Source organism: Triticum aestivum, chromosome 6D (genome assembly GCF_018294505.1).
Source record: "Triticum aestivum cultivar Chinese Spring chromosome 6D, IWGSC CS RefSeq v2.1, whole genome shotgun sequence".
Classification (NCBI taxonomy): domain Eukaryota; kingdom Viridiplantae; phylum Streptophyta; class Magnoliopsida; order Poales; family Poaceae; genus Triticum; species Triticum aestivum.
The window spans coordinates 60,000,986-60,016,317 of NC_057811.1; positions in this window are offsets into that span (position 1 = coordinate 60,000,986).

The following is a 15,332-nucleotide window of genomic DNA, read 5'->3' on the forward strand; positions in this document are numbered from 1 at the left end:
AATGGCCAAACAATTCTGTTCCTGTAATTGGGTTCCTTCCCGGGTTACGGAAGCGCAGCTGGCTGGTTGTGTTGCAACGGGCGCTTTAGCAAATAAGAACACTATCCACTGGCGAGTCCCCTGTCCAGAATTTCCTCCTAAACCCCAAGACGAAGAAGTTATTGTATTTGTTGATCACCTGAGCCGAGGCTTCACTCCTCCCGGATCAAAAATTTTCCGTGACATGCTCGCCGACTTTCAAATCCATCCCCAAGATATCGGTCCAAACTCCATATCCAATATTTGTGACTGGCAAGTATTCTGTGAGGTGTACCTGCAAGAGGAGCCTACTGTTGATCTGTTCCGGGATTCTTTTATCTAAACCGCCGTACTGAGTTTACGGATGGCCCCAATACTGAACTAGGCGGGGTTTCAATTCAGAAGAGGAGAGATGTTGATTTCCCTCATGCCAAGCTTCATAGTCATCCTAAGGACTGGAATCAGACTTGGTTCTACTGCCGCAACACAGCCCCAGCCAATGAAAATCCTTTGCCGGGTTACCGTCTACACCGGCTTACCCAAGCTCATCCCTTTCCTCAACGGTTGACAGCCCAGGAGCGAGCAAAATATGCCCCTCAACTGGCAAAGCTCAGAGCCTTTGTTGCAAATGGGCTGACAGGCGTGGATTTTGTCCGATGCTGGGTTTCATGGAGCATTTTACCTTTAAGCCGGCGGCCCGGTTTAATGTGTGAATACACAGGGGATCTGAAAGACCCGCAACGCCATGTTGACATCCAGCTGACTGATGATGAAGTCACCGAAGCTGTTAAAAAGATGCTTAATGAGCCAATAGATGTATGCAGCAAAACCGGGCTCAGTCCTTTCTATGCTGCCAATAAACCGCCAAAGGTATAATCTACCGTATTTCTGCCTTTATCCATCCTTTGTTAAATTTCTCCTTTGATGACTTACCATTTGTCTATGCAGGCCGAGATCCATTCTGGAAGAAAAAATCACAAGATAAACCGGTAAAGAATCCTCGGCTTAAGACCAAGGCTTCAAAAAAGCCTACGAAAAGAAGGAACGTTGAACCGTCAGAGCCCATTATTGATGATGATCTGGAAATTCCGGATTCAGAGGTAGAACTTGACTCTCTCGGTTCATTTTTATACACCTTATTGATAATGATCATTATCAGGATGAAGCGGAAGCCAGCCATGCTGATGAGGTAACTATTCTTTCTTCTGATTCTGATCCTGTGCCAGTACCAAGAATCCGTCGAGCCATTCAGAAAGTAAAATTTTCATGCCCTCTTTCTTATTTGGACCCGCACTTTCTTTTAAAGACGCAGCAGCATGAGGCTCGCCGCACAACTCGACATAGTGGCCAAGTGGTGACCTCCTCCGGTTTACCAAATTCGCCGGTTCGCAAACGCCGCCAAGAGGTTGCTTATACTCCTGACACCCTTTACCCTAAGGCGGGTTACATCCGATATCCTCTTAATCCGTCTGACTCAAATTATCAGGGAACTTCCCATTCATCGTCCGGCGAGTCGTCAGCGACACAACTTCCTCCTCTGAAAATCGTCCCTGGGTAAGCATAACATACTTTTAACTTTTTGGTCTTGTATCATATTGTCATATCGATCTTCGTGTCTACTCTTTTTCAGTGCTAAAGCCAGACCAAGCAAGAAGGCTAGATTGAACAAGCCAACCGACCATGAACCGGCTACCGAGCCGGAGAAAACCCGAGAGGCTATTGACCCGGAGGCTGACACTGTTACTGATAATCCGGAACCTCAAGCAACCGACACGCTTGTTGAACTGGTAGAAAATAATACAAGCCAGTCACCTGATCCATTAAGTCCAATTGTTGATCCGCCGAGTCCGGCTAAAGCATCCAATAAACCGCCAAGCCCTGCCAAAACTACGGACAACGATGTTGTCGTAACTGGCCTTGGTTTCAGCTCCCCTGGTCGTCCTGTCGCGTTATCAAAGCATAGCGCCAAAGAAGACATTTCTGCTATGGATAAAGGGAAATTGAAATCCGAGTTATCCAATTATACCAACCTCAGGGCTGAAGACCTTCATTCTGGTTTTTAAAACCGCCTGTATACAAGCCGCGACTTTGAAGCCGGTTTAGTAGGCCTGATGAAGGAGCGGTATGAGGTAAATGTCACTTTCCCTTTGCATAAATATTCCAAAAGTCCCTTTGTTAGAACTGGTCTAATGTATCAACTCTAGTAGCCCCCAAGGGCCGGTGCATAACATTGGTTTGAACCGGGTCTTGAATTGATATTTGCATTTTGCTGGTGTAGCCCCCATGAACCGGCTTATATCCTTTTAGAATGAATCGGTACATCCTACTAGTCTCACCACTTATAATAATGACAACCCATCTGAATCTGAACGAATACGCATTAGGCCCCAAGTGTCAAGTAGATAACTTGTTATGTGTTTGAGACTTTAAAGTAATAGCTGATAAGAAGCAATCCGCATTAGCCCCCAAGTGTCAAGTAGATAACTTGTTATGTGGTTGAGACTTCAATGTTGTAATGCTAACTTATTATCTGTATTTTTGCAGGCTGAGTTGTCCAAAAAAGACTCCCAAATCACTGATCTCCAAGGAAACATCAAGTCTCAGGTAGACGAAACTTGCAAAGTTAAGAGCGAGCTGACCACCGCTTTAACAACCATGGAGCAGCTGAAGGAATTATTCAAAGGTGAACGGGCAGATTGGGCAACTGAAAAGACCACCTTGTTAAAGCGGGCAGAAGATGCGGAAAACGCCCTTAACCGGCCACAGAAGAGCTGAGCAGCCTGAAGCGGCAGATTGATGCTATGACCTCTGCCATCTTTGGTAACAATCTCTTCACCAATATGTAACAACACCAGTTATAAAAACTTCCGGTTTAATAATAATATGATCCTTGTGCAGGTAGCTGTGTTACTCATCTTGGCACAGATATGGGCAAAAAATTTAAGGCAGTCTATACTTTGGTAGAACAACTTTATACCGGCGCGCAACGAGCTATCTGCACAGCTTCCAATAACCATCCGCCCCCGTCGCGAATCAAGGAAACGCTGGAAAAATTGTCTATGATGCCTGCCCGGATTGTGGAATTGAAGAAATCCGCTGCTAGGTCCGGTGCCCTTACTGCACTGACGCGCGCCAAGGCCAGGATCTCTGACCTTGATCCAGAAGATGTTGGAAATGGTTACCCAAGCCAAAAAGAGGACAGTTCAGAATTTAACAATGACGGTCTCCGGGCTATCACAAGAGAGATGCGACCACTGGCAAGTAAGTTGGCTGAAGACACTAACTTGTCAATTTACTAGAATGTATATGACGCCAGTGGCAAGTGAATAAGTGCTCCGACTTATGACGTGGAAAGTTTGATCCCGCCGATCCGTAAGCACACTTATGCTCCTGATGTTGAACCGTCTGATCTTATACACGACGAAGCTGTCTTTCAAGCCTTATCAGGAATTGATTGGACAATTGTTGACTTCCAGCCACTGGGTGGAGAGAAGGAGGATGAACCGGCGCAGGAAGATCCGCAACCTTCACATCAACCTGAGGCAGAATCATAATCCGGAAGCCGGTTTAACTTGTGCCTATTGTCATCTTTGTGAAAAACAATCATTCTTATGGGCAGTCGAAACGCCTTGTAATAGGCTAGCTTGAACAGCTGATCTGATATGCCATCGTGCATACTTGTTGCACACAATATTGTTAATCCATCATGCTATATTTGCTTATGATCTTTATCGGTTTTATACAGCCCTGTTTCTGCATAAAACAAAGTGAAAACTGTCCTGGCGGTTTACTGCCGGACGGGTCATAATGCCCAATATATAGCCAACGTTGATAACCATAGCTTTAAATAATGAAATATGAAACATATCATACCTGTGATATTGAATCACCTTGTTGGTTTACCAACATTCTTGTAATAAGGGTGACAACCCAAATATCGAGTATTGATAACTCAAGCCATGTTATGCTGGTATATAATAAGTGATGCCGGGTTATGATAAACACCGGATGATCATCCTGGCAACTTATAGTTAACTCCACGCCGGGTTAAATAAACATTGGTTTATACGGATGACTGACAATCAGGCCGGGCCATTGGACGCCGGTTTAGCTCAAAACTTTAACAAGGGAGAAAAACAAAATTGACCAATAAAAACCAGAGAGAAAAGAAAAACTTGTAGTCGAGGCTTTTCAAGGGCTGCCAGGCCCAAATGCGAGGCTTTTCATGGCCTGCCAGGCCACTGAGTTAAATCGTTTTACAAAGCCTTTTAAGATGGTCCTCAGTCTTTAACCAATCGCTGGTCTATCATGACAAGTTCAGGGTCATATGCGATTGACTTGTCAAGTTGGCGGGTCATACCAGGCTTACCTGGGCGGAGTGACTTACTTAATGAAGGCAGGTTAACCTGGGGTTTTAGGTATATATACCAGGCTTCCAAGCCACGGCTTGATAGCCTATTGCAAGTGTAGATTTCTTTGTTCATTGCGATAGCAAAGAATCCCCAAGCAACATTTTGAGCTGTGCTCAACGGGTGCCTATGTTTGAGTTGTTCTTGACAACACTCTTTGGCCCCTAAGTAATGGCATTGCGCCAGCCAAAAGGTGTAGCTATGGTTGAACACAACCAAGCCCCCAAGTGACTTACTATCGTGGCTTTTGAGCCAGCCAAGAGGTGTAGCTATGGTTCGAATACGACCAAGCCCCCAAGTGACTTACTTCGTGGCTTTGAGCCAGCCAAGAGGTGTAGCTATGGTTCGAATACGACCAAGCCCCCAAGTGACTTATATTGAATAGACAGCTGTAAAGCTGAATCAAAGGGTAAACCGGATGTCGCTTCACAAACAGAATCCTCCGTGTAACCACTCATGATATGAGAAAAACAACAGATACCCCGCTTTAGCTGGGGCTCCGGTTTATTGTATTGATCATAATATATACATCGTCAAAATATGTACATGATAGGAGCCTATGGCTCAGGTGTAGTACGGCCGTAGATGAGCTATGTTCCACGGCCGGATCGTCTCCTCCTCTGACTTGCGTGAGTCTTTATGCTCTCGAACATCAATGAGGTAATATGATCCGTTGTTCAGATTCTTGCTGACCACAAAGGGCCCTTCCCAAGGCGGGGATAACTTGTGCATATCGGTCTGATCTTGGATAAGCCGGAGCACTAGATCGCCTTCTTGAAAAGTTCTGGTTTTAACCCGGCGACTGTGATAACGCCGCAGGTCTTGCTGATAAATCGCCGAGCGAGCCGCCGCTACGTCCCGTTTCTCATCCAACAGGTCCAACGCATCCTGGCGTGCTCTTTCATTATCCGCTTCAACATAAGCTGCCACTCGTGGTGAGTCATGACGAATATCACTTGGAAGGACAGCTTCCGCTCCATAAACCATGAAAAAGGGTGTATAACCCGTAGATCTATTGGGGGTGGTGTTAATGCTCCATAAAACGGAAGGCAGCTCTTCAACCCAACAAACCGGCGTCCTCTGCAAAGGAACCATAAGCCGGGGCTTGATCCCCTTCAAGATTTCCTGATTAGCTCTCTCCGCTTGACCATTAGACTGGGGGTGGGCCACTGAAGACATATCAAGACGGATGTGCTCTCTTTGACAGAACTCCTCCATAGCACCCTTGGAAAGATTCGTGCCATTGTCTGTTATAATGCTGTGTGGAAAACCAAAACGGAATATCACCTTCTTCATAAATTGAACCGCTGTGGCTGCATCACATTTGCTAACTGGCTCTGCCTCCACCCACTTGGTAAATTTATCAACCGCCACCAAGAGGTGGGTCTTCCTATCCTTAGACCTCTTAAAGGGTCCAACCATATCAAGCCCCCAAGTTGCAAACGGCCAGGTAATTGGAATCATCCTCAGCTCCTGAGCCGGAACATGAGCCCGGCGTGCAAACTTCTGACAACCATCTCACCTTTTGACCAAGTCCTCAGCATCAGCATGAGCCGTCAGCCAATAGAAACCATGACGAAAAGCCTTAGCCACCAAGGACTTTGAACCGGCATGATGACCACAATCACCTTCGTGAATCTCGCGTAAAATTTCATGACCTTCTTCAGGAGAAACACAACGTTGAAAAGCCCCTGAGACACTGCAATGATGTAGCTCGCCGTTGACAATAGTCATGGACTTGGAACGTCGGATTATCTGCCTGGCCAGAACTTCATCCTCTGGTAATTCACCCCGGTTCATATACGCCAAATATGGGATCGTCCAATCCGGGGTGACATGAAGCGCCGCCACCAACTGAGCCTCCGGATCAGGAATAGCTAAGTCTTCCTCCGTGGGTAGCTTGACCGACGGGTTATGCAAAACATCAAGAAAACATTGGGCGGCACCGATTTATGCTAGGAGCCCAACCGGCTTAAAGCGTCCGCCGCTTCATTCTTTCGCCGGTCTACATGATCAACCTGATAACCCTTGAAATGACCTGCAACAATATCCACCTCTCGACGATACGCTGCCATGAGGGGGTCCTTGGAATCCCAAGTACCAGAAACTTGTTGAGCCACTAGGTCCGAGTCACCAAAACATTTAACCCGGCTCAGATTCATCTCCTTAGCCATCCGAAGACCATGGAGCAGGGCCTCGTACTCAGCTGCATTATTAGTACAAGGAAACATCAAGCGGAGAACATAACAAAATTTGTCACCTCGAGGGGAAGTAAGAACCACTCCAGCCCCCGAGCCCTCCAATTGCCTGGATCCGTCGAAATGAATCGTCCAGTATGTGTTATCCGGTCTATCCTCCGGCACCTGCAACTCTGTCCAGTCATTGATGAAATCCACGAGTGCTTGAGACTTGACGGCCGTGCGAGGCATATATTTTAATCCGTGAGGCCCAAGCTCAATAGCCCACTTAGCAACCCGGCCAGTCGCTTCTCTGTTCTGGATGATATCTCCCAAAGGAGCAGAACTGACCACAGTAATGGGATGGCCCTGAAAGTATTGCTTCAGCTTCCGGCTCGCCATAAAAACCCCATATACAAGCTTCTGCCAATGTGGATATCTCTGTTTTGACTCAATGAGCACCTCACTGATATAATAAACCGGCCGTTGAACCGGATACTCCTTTCCTGCCTCCTTGCGCTCCACCACAATAGCCACGCTGACAGCTCGAGCATTAGCAGCCACATATAACAGCAATGGTTCCTTGTCCATGGGAGCAGCAAGAACAGGTGGTTCGGCAAGCTGCCGCTTCAGAGCCTCAAACGCTTCATTAGCCGCATCACTCCAGACAAAGTTGTCCGTTTTCTTCAGCATTTGATATAAAGGGATGGCCTTCTCCCCGAGACGACTTATAAACCGGCTCAATGCTGCAATCCGGCCTGCCAGTCGCTGAACATCGTTGATGCACTTCGGTTTAGTCAGTGAAGTAATAGCCTTGATCTTCTCCGGATTAGCTTCAATGCCCCTGTTAGACACCAGAAAACCCAAAAGCTTGCCTGCTGGCACACCAAAAACACACTTGGCCGGGTTGAGCATCATCTTATAAACCCGGAGGTTATCAAAGGTCTCCTTTAAATCATCTATTAATGTTTCCTCCTTCCTGGACTTCACCACAATATCATCCACATAAGCATGAACGTTGCGCCCAATCTGGTTATGAAGACAATTCTGAACACAACGCTGATAAGTTGCCTGGGCACTCTTGAGCCCAAAGGGCATAGACACATAGCAGAAGGCTCCAAAGGGAGTTATAAAAGCTGTCTTCTCCTGGTCCTTAACTGCCATCTTAATCTGATGATAACCTGAATAAGCATCCAGAAAACTCAAACGCTCACAACCCGCCGTAGCATCAATGATTTGATCGATACGGGGGAGGGCAAAAGGATCCGTCGGACACGCTTTGTTCAAATCCGTGTAATCCACACACATACGCCAGGTGCCATTCTTCTTAAGCACCAGCACCGGATTAGCCAACCACTCCGGATGAAAAACTTCAACAATGAACCCTGCCGCCAAGAGCCGGGCTACCTCCTCACCAATAGCCTTGCGCCTCTCTTCATTGAACCGGCGAAGGAATTGTCGGACCGGTTTAAACTTGGGATCAATATTAAGGGTGTGCTCAGCGAGTTCCCTCGGTACACCTGGCATGTCAGAAGGCTTCCATGCAAAGATATCCCGATTCTCACGGATGAACTCGATGAGCGCGCTTTCCTATTTCGGATCCAGATTTGCACTGATGATGAACTGTTTGGATGAATCGCCGGGCACAAAATCAACCATCTTAGTCTCATCAGCCGATTTAAACTTCAAGGCCGGATCATGCTCCGTGGTTGGTTTCTTCAAAGAAGTCATGTCCGCCGGATCAACGTTGTCCTTATAGAACTTCAACTCCTCTGCTGCACAAACCGACTCAGCATAGGCCGCATCACCTTCCTCACACTCCAAAGCGATCTTGCGGCTTCCATGTACTGTGATAGTCCCTTTATGACCCGGCATCTTGAGCTGCAGATAAACATAACAGGGTCGTGCCATGAACTTAGCATAAGCCGGCCGTCCAAACAGGGCATGATACGGGCTTTGGATTTTCACCACTTCGAAAGTCAATGTCTCTGATCTTGAGTCATACTCATCTCCAAAAGCGACTTCCAGAGCTATTTTACCAACCGGATAGGCTGATTTGCCAGGCACCACACCATGGAAAACAGTGTTCGACGGTTTAAGATTCTTATCTGTCAACCCCATACGACGGAAGGTGTCATAATATAAGATGTTGATACTGCTGCTTCCGTCCATGAGCACCTTAGTGAACTTATAACCTCCAACCTGAGGCGCCACCACCAACGCCAAATGACCCGGATTGTCAACCCGGGGCGGGTGATCCTCTCGGCTCCAGACGATAGGCTGCTCAGACCATCGCAAATAACGAGGCACTGCCGGTTCAACCGAGTTCACCGCTCGTTTATGAAGCTTCTGATCGCGTTTGCATAAGCTGGTGGTGAAAACGTGGTACTGTCCACCATTCAACTGCTTTGGGTGACTTTGGTACCCTGACTGTTGCTGCTGCGGTCCTTGTTGGTTATAACCACCCTGGTTGCTCTGATTGCCTTGATTGCCATGTCCACCCTGATTGCCTTGGAATCCTGAACCGGGATTGCCTCCTCCATAACCCGGCCCATAGGACCCGGGTCCTGAACCGCCGGATGGTCCATGATCATTCCGGAAGAAGTCTGAATTTTTGAATTCTCGCATGATATAACAATCTTTCCAGAGGTGCGTGGCCGGTTTGTCCTGCGTTCCAGGATGCTTCGGGCAGGGCTGGTTCAACAGGTAATTCAGGCGCTCCGGATTAGGACTGGGCTCTGCCCTTCTTGGGGGCGGCTTTCCTTTACGACGCTGACCATTACCCTGTGTATTGGTGTTAGCCACAAAATCTGAATTATGATCTGCTTTCCGCTTACCATTATTATTGTGGCCCGTCGGGTTATGCTGCTGCCCCTTGGCGTTGCCGCTCTTCTTTCCCTTCCCCGGTTTGTCATCGTCAGACTCGGGGTCCTTGGTACTATCAGAATCAACATACTTAACCAGAGCAGCCATAAGTGTTCCCATGTCATTGCAGTGACGCTTGAGCCGTCCCAACTTCAACTTTAAAGGCTGAAACCAACAATTCCCCTCCAATGTTATAATCGCCGAGTCGGCTTTGATGCGATCCGAAGAATGTAAGATCTCTGAAACCCGGCGCACCCAATGGGTTGTTGACTCGCCTTCTCCCTGGACGCAGGCGGCTAAGTCCACAATTGACATAGGTTGCTTGCACGTGTCTTTGAAGTTTGCTATAAACCGGGCTTTCAACTCAGCCCATGTCTCAATGGAATTAACTGGTAAGCCTTTCAACCACGTGCGAGCTGTTCCATCCAACATCATAGCGAAATATTTCGCGTAGGCCGCTTCATCCACATCTAACATCTCCATAGCCATCTCATAACTCTCAATCCATGACTCGAGAGGCAAATCAGCGGTGTAATTAGGCACCTTACAGGGGCCCTTGAAATCCTTGGGTAGCCATACATTGCGCAAAGCCGGGACGAGGCAGGGCACCCCCCAAGAGCTGAAAGTAAGGCCTTGCTCTACGAAAGCCACCGGACGAGCCGGAGTGAGCTGACGGTCCTGCGCAGCTAACTCGGCTTCACGACGTGCTCCGTTGTTCACCACATCCTGAGCATGTGCCCCACCACGCGCCGGATTAGGCCCTCAGTGCGCGGAACCGAGGCCGGCTCAATCGAGTTGAATGAATTCTGTCTCGGCTGTATGAATAAGCCTGCTGCTGCACCATAGCCGTCTGAAGAAGATCCCTAGCACGCCACGTCTCAACCGCCGCTGGGGATTCACCCTCCATTGGGATAGCGGCTAATCATGATGCGGCAGCGATCATATTATCCAAAGGGGTGGAGAAGTGACCCGGCAGTGCCGGTACAATCTGCAGCGGGTTATGGGTCCGTCGAGGGGGATCCGTCATCCGTGGCTGATCCGGTGCTCCGGTCCTCGGCGCCTCAATCTGGTTCACCGCTGTCGGATTACTGGTTCCTGCTCCTGGCGTTCCAAAGAGATTCATTGCCTCATAAACCGGTGGTAGTCGTGACCGATGCCTTCTCCTTAACACGCCGTTTGAAGAGTTCTGATCCAACAGGAGTCGATAATTTTCCGCCTGAATCCGCTGTGCTTGTGCCTCTAAAGTGGCCCGCTCCTCAGCCATCCTGGTTTCTTCAGCCGCTAAGTCCTCCTTAGCTTGAGTATTCTGATCCTGCAGCTTAGCCACCTCTGCATTATGCTGATCTTGTGTGTCGGCGGTAACTTGTGTGGTCAGTAAGGTCGTCCAGGCGTCCAATAAATCGGACAAGATTTGGGCTGGCCGGCGCGCGGGGCCTCCCGCCCCAGCTGCCGATCCAGAAATTATTGCTGCCGCGGTTCAAGATTGCAACATGGGCTGAGTTCTAGCCATGAAGATCGCAACCCGGTTTGCCAGTTCAAAGGGGTCCGGAATACTGTCGCCATCGGAATAGCCCCCAAACTGGCCATCTTGCAGTTGGTACAGTGACTCGGTCTCCCCGGTGGACGACTCGTCATCTGAGTGGACGACGGTCTCGCCATCGGACGCCGGTTCAAGTTCCGCACCATTGATGAATCCTACAAACGCACGCTTCACGGCGGGCTGAACTCGGGCAGGGCTTGCACGCTGAGCCGTCTCGACGAGGTCGGTGCAGATGTCCGGCTCAGAGCCCGGTTCGCTGATCTTGCCGATGAAGACGTGAATTCTCCAAAGGGGACCCGGTACCCGTACTCGATTGAGCCGGCCTCGGGGCCCCAGCCTGCGTCGTTGATGTAGAGCTTGCCGCGACGACTCTTGGTCATCCGGCCCACGGCGTATCCCTTGAGCCCTTCAAAATTGCCCTTCAAGAACTCGAAACCATCGCGCGATAGCCCCACGGTGGGCGCCAACTGTCGTGGAATTGTCACGGCAGATGTCCTAGCGAAAGGACTTAGTCGTGGAGCCATCGCAATGGGTTAGCTTAAAGGGGTTAAACCGGACAAGGGACACGAGAGTTTTATACTAGTTCGGCCCCTTACGATGAAGGTAAAAGCCTACGTCTAGTTGTGATGGAATTGCTGTGGTTTCGATGACCTGGGAGCGAATACGCTTTGCCTGAGTGTCGAGTTGTTGTCTGTTGTCCTTGAACCGCCGCCGGGTCATGCCTTTATATACACAGGTCGACGGCCGCCGGCTTACAGAGTCCCGATGTCGGTTTATACACATACAGGCTCAGTCTCTACTTTGTCATATCTTACAATACAAGTTATGTACTATATGGCGGTTTATAACTACAGGCCTTAATCTACCTTTGGGCCTCGGGCCTTCGAGTCTCTGTAGTAAACCGCTTTATTCCTTGTCTTCATGGGCTTTTAAGTATAAACAATCCATTATGGGGATAACCCGACTTCCTTGGCCGGTTTACACCTAGTAGTAATATTCCCAACACCAAGTACCCATCACAAACCCTTATCTCCCGCATTACATTATTTGCCATTTGCCTCTCGTTTTCCTCTCCCCCACTTCACCTTTGCCGTTTTATTCGCCCTTCTTCCGTTCGTCCTTTTGTTTGCTCGTGTTGCCATGTGCCTTCTATATGCTTGCATATTCGCTTGCTGGAAATCTATTGATATGGATCCACTTAAAGTGTTCTACTTGGATCATCTTCGATCCTTATGCGCTCGTGCTGAAACCCCAACTAGCCTAGTTGATGGGAAATCTTTAGATGAGCATGCTCATTTTGCGTGTCACCGTTTGTCTGAAAAAGGGAAACTCTTATGGAATCAAATAAACAAATTGTTGTGTTATGCTTGGAATCTTTGTGAAATTCATGATTTTACTTGTTGCTCAAAGAACGCTAAAAACACCTTCCCTACCTATGTGAGTTTAATGATAATGAAATCTTATCTTCTTATGCAAAGGGTGTTTATAGTTACTATGATATCGAACAAATTGAAGAATTTGTTGCTTTTAAGGGTGCTTATGAAGTTGCTTCTTTGATTGAAAAGTATGCTACTACTCTCTACGAATCAGAAAATTTTGACATACTTAAATATAGCTATGAAAACTATGCTCATAATGTCTATGTCAAAGAATTTATTGAGAGAATGACCGTTGCTTTGGAAGAAAATAATGATTATGCATGAATTCTATAGATAATGATGATTCGATGATTTGATTGAAATATCCCTTGATGAACATGATGCTTGCTATTCTTGTGGCCATGATGCCAATATTTATGAAGATGAATTTGCTATAATTCCTTATGTTAAACATAAGATCGTTGCTATTGCACCCATACTTGGTAGTTCCTTGAATAAAAAGCATGATTGCAATGATTTTACTATAAATTCTCTTGATGTCAATTGTGCCAATAATATGCAAAACCCTAAGCTTGGGGATGCTAGTTTTGCTATGTCCACTACTTGTTGCAATGATCATGATTTGAGTGATTCTTCTTATGATCTTGAAAATTTATTTAAGCCCCATGATGAATATGAGATTGATAATAGTGTTTGCAATAATATTGAAAGTGGGTTTGGAAGACTGTCAACTTTAGATCCCACATATTTGGAGAATGTTCAATTTTATGGTATTTTTGATAAAAGTGGGTTTGGAGAGGTCATGATTTTAGCTAATGTTAATCCCACTATTTTGGAAGAGTGTCAACTTTGCATACATGTGGATCGTGTTAAGCATATGTTTTGTGATAGCTATATTGTTGAATTTGCTTATGATCCTACATGTAATTATTATGAGAGAGGAAAATATGGTTCTAGGAATTTTCATGTTACTAAATTACCTCTAGTTATGTTGAGATTGCTATTGTTTCTTTCCGCTTCCTTGCATATGCTAGTTTTTACTTGCCTTGATAATTTGTTTGCCTATAAGATGCCTATGCATAGGAAGTATGTTAGATTTAGATGTGTTTGTCACGTGTTTTATGATGCTCTCTTTGTGCTTCAATTCTTGTCTTTCATGTGAGCATCTTTAAAATTATCTTTGCCTAGCTAAAAGGCTTTAAAGAAAAGCGCTTGTTGGGAGACAACCCAATATTTTTACTTGCTGTTATTCAATAAAATAATCCATCTAGCTTCTGTTTAGATGTTTTTTTATGTTTTAGTTAGTGTTTGTGCCAAGTGAAACCTATAGGATCTTCTTGGATGGTAGTTATTTGATCTTGCTGAAAATTCCAGAGACTTTCTGTTAACGAAAACAATTGTTAAAAATCACCAGAACGTGATAAAATATTGATTCCAATTTCTGATGATCAATAAACAAATTTTCTAGGTCTTCCTATTTTGTCTGAATTTTTGGAGTTCGAGAAGTTTGCGTTAGTTACAGATTACTACAGACTGTTCTGTTTTTGACAGATTCTGTTTTTCGTGTGTTGTTTGCTTATTTTGATGAATCTATGGCTAGTATCGGAGGTTATGAACCATAGAGAAGTTGGAATACAGTAGGTTTAACACCAATATAAATAAAGAATGAGTTCATTACAGTACCTTGAAGTGGTGTTTTGTTTTCTTTCGCTAACGGAGCTCATGAGATTTTCTGTTAGTTTTGTGTTGTGAAGTTTTCAAGTTTTGGGTAAAGATTTGATGGATTATGGAACAAGAGTGGCAAGAGCCTAAGCTTGGGGATGCCCAAGGCACCCCAAGGTAAAATCCAAGGACAACCAAAAAGCCTAAGCTTGGGGATGCCCCGGAAGGCATCCCCTCTTTCGTCTTCGTCCATCGGTAATTTTACTTGGAGCTATATTTTTATTCACCACATGATATGTGTTTTGCTTGGAGCGTCTTGTATGATTTGAGTCTTTGCTTTTTAGTTCACCACAATCATCTTGATGTACACACCTTTTGGGAGAGACACACATTAATCGGAATTTATTAGAATACTCTATGTGCTTCACTTATATCTTTTGAGCTAAACAATTTTGCTCTAGTGCTTCACTTATATCTTTTAGAGCACGGTGGTGGTTTTGTTTTATAGAAATTATTGATCTCTCATGCTTCACTTATATTATTTTGAGAGTCTTTAGAACAGCATGGTAATTTGCTTTGGATATAAATTTAGTCCTAATATGATAGGCATCCAAGGGATAGAATAAAAACTTTCATATAAGTGCATTGACTACTAAGAGAAGTTTGATGCTTGATGATTGTTTTGAGATATGGAGGTAGTGATATTAAAGTTGTGCTAGTAGAGTAGTTGTGAATTTGAGAAATACTTGTGTTGAAGTTTGCAAGTCCCGTAGCATGCACGTATGGTAAACGTTGTGTAACAAATTTGAAACATGAGGTGTTCTTTGATTGTCCTTCCTTATGAGTGGCGGTCGGGGACGAGCGATGGTCTTTTCCGACCAATCTATCCCCCTAGGAGCATGCGCGTTAGTGCTTGGTTTTTGATGACTTGTAGATTTTTGCAATAAGTATGTGAGTTCTTTATGACTAATGTTGAGTCCATGGATTATGCGCACTCTCAACCTTCCATCATTGCTAGCCTCTTCGGTACCGTGCATTGCCCTTTCTCACCTTGAGAGTTGGTGCAAACTTCGCCGGTACATCCAAACCCCGTGATACGATACGCTCTATCACACATAAACCTCCTTATATCTTCCTCAAAACAGCCACCATACCTACCTATTATGGCATTTCCATAGCCATTCCAAGATATATTGCCATGCAACTTTCCACCATTCCGTTTATTATGACACGGTTCATCATTGTCATATGCCTTGCATGATCATGTAGTTGACATCGTATT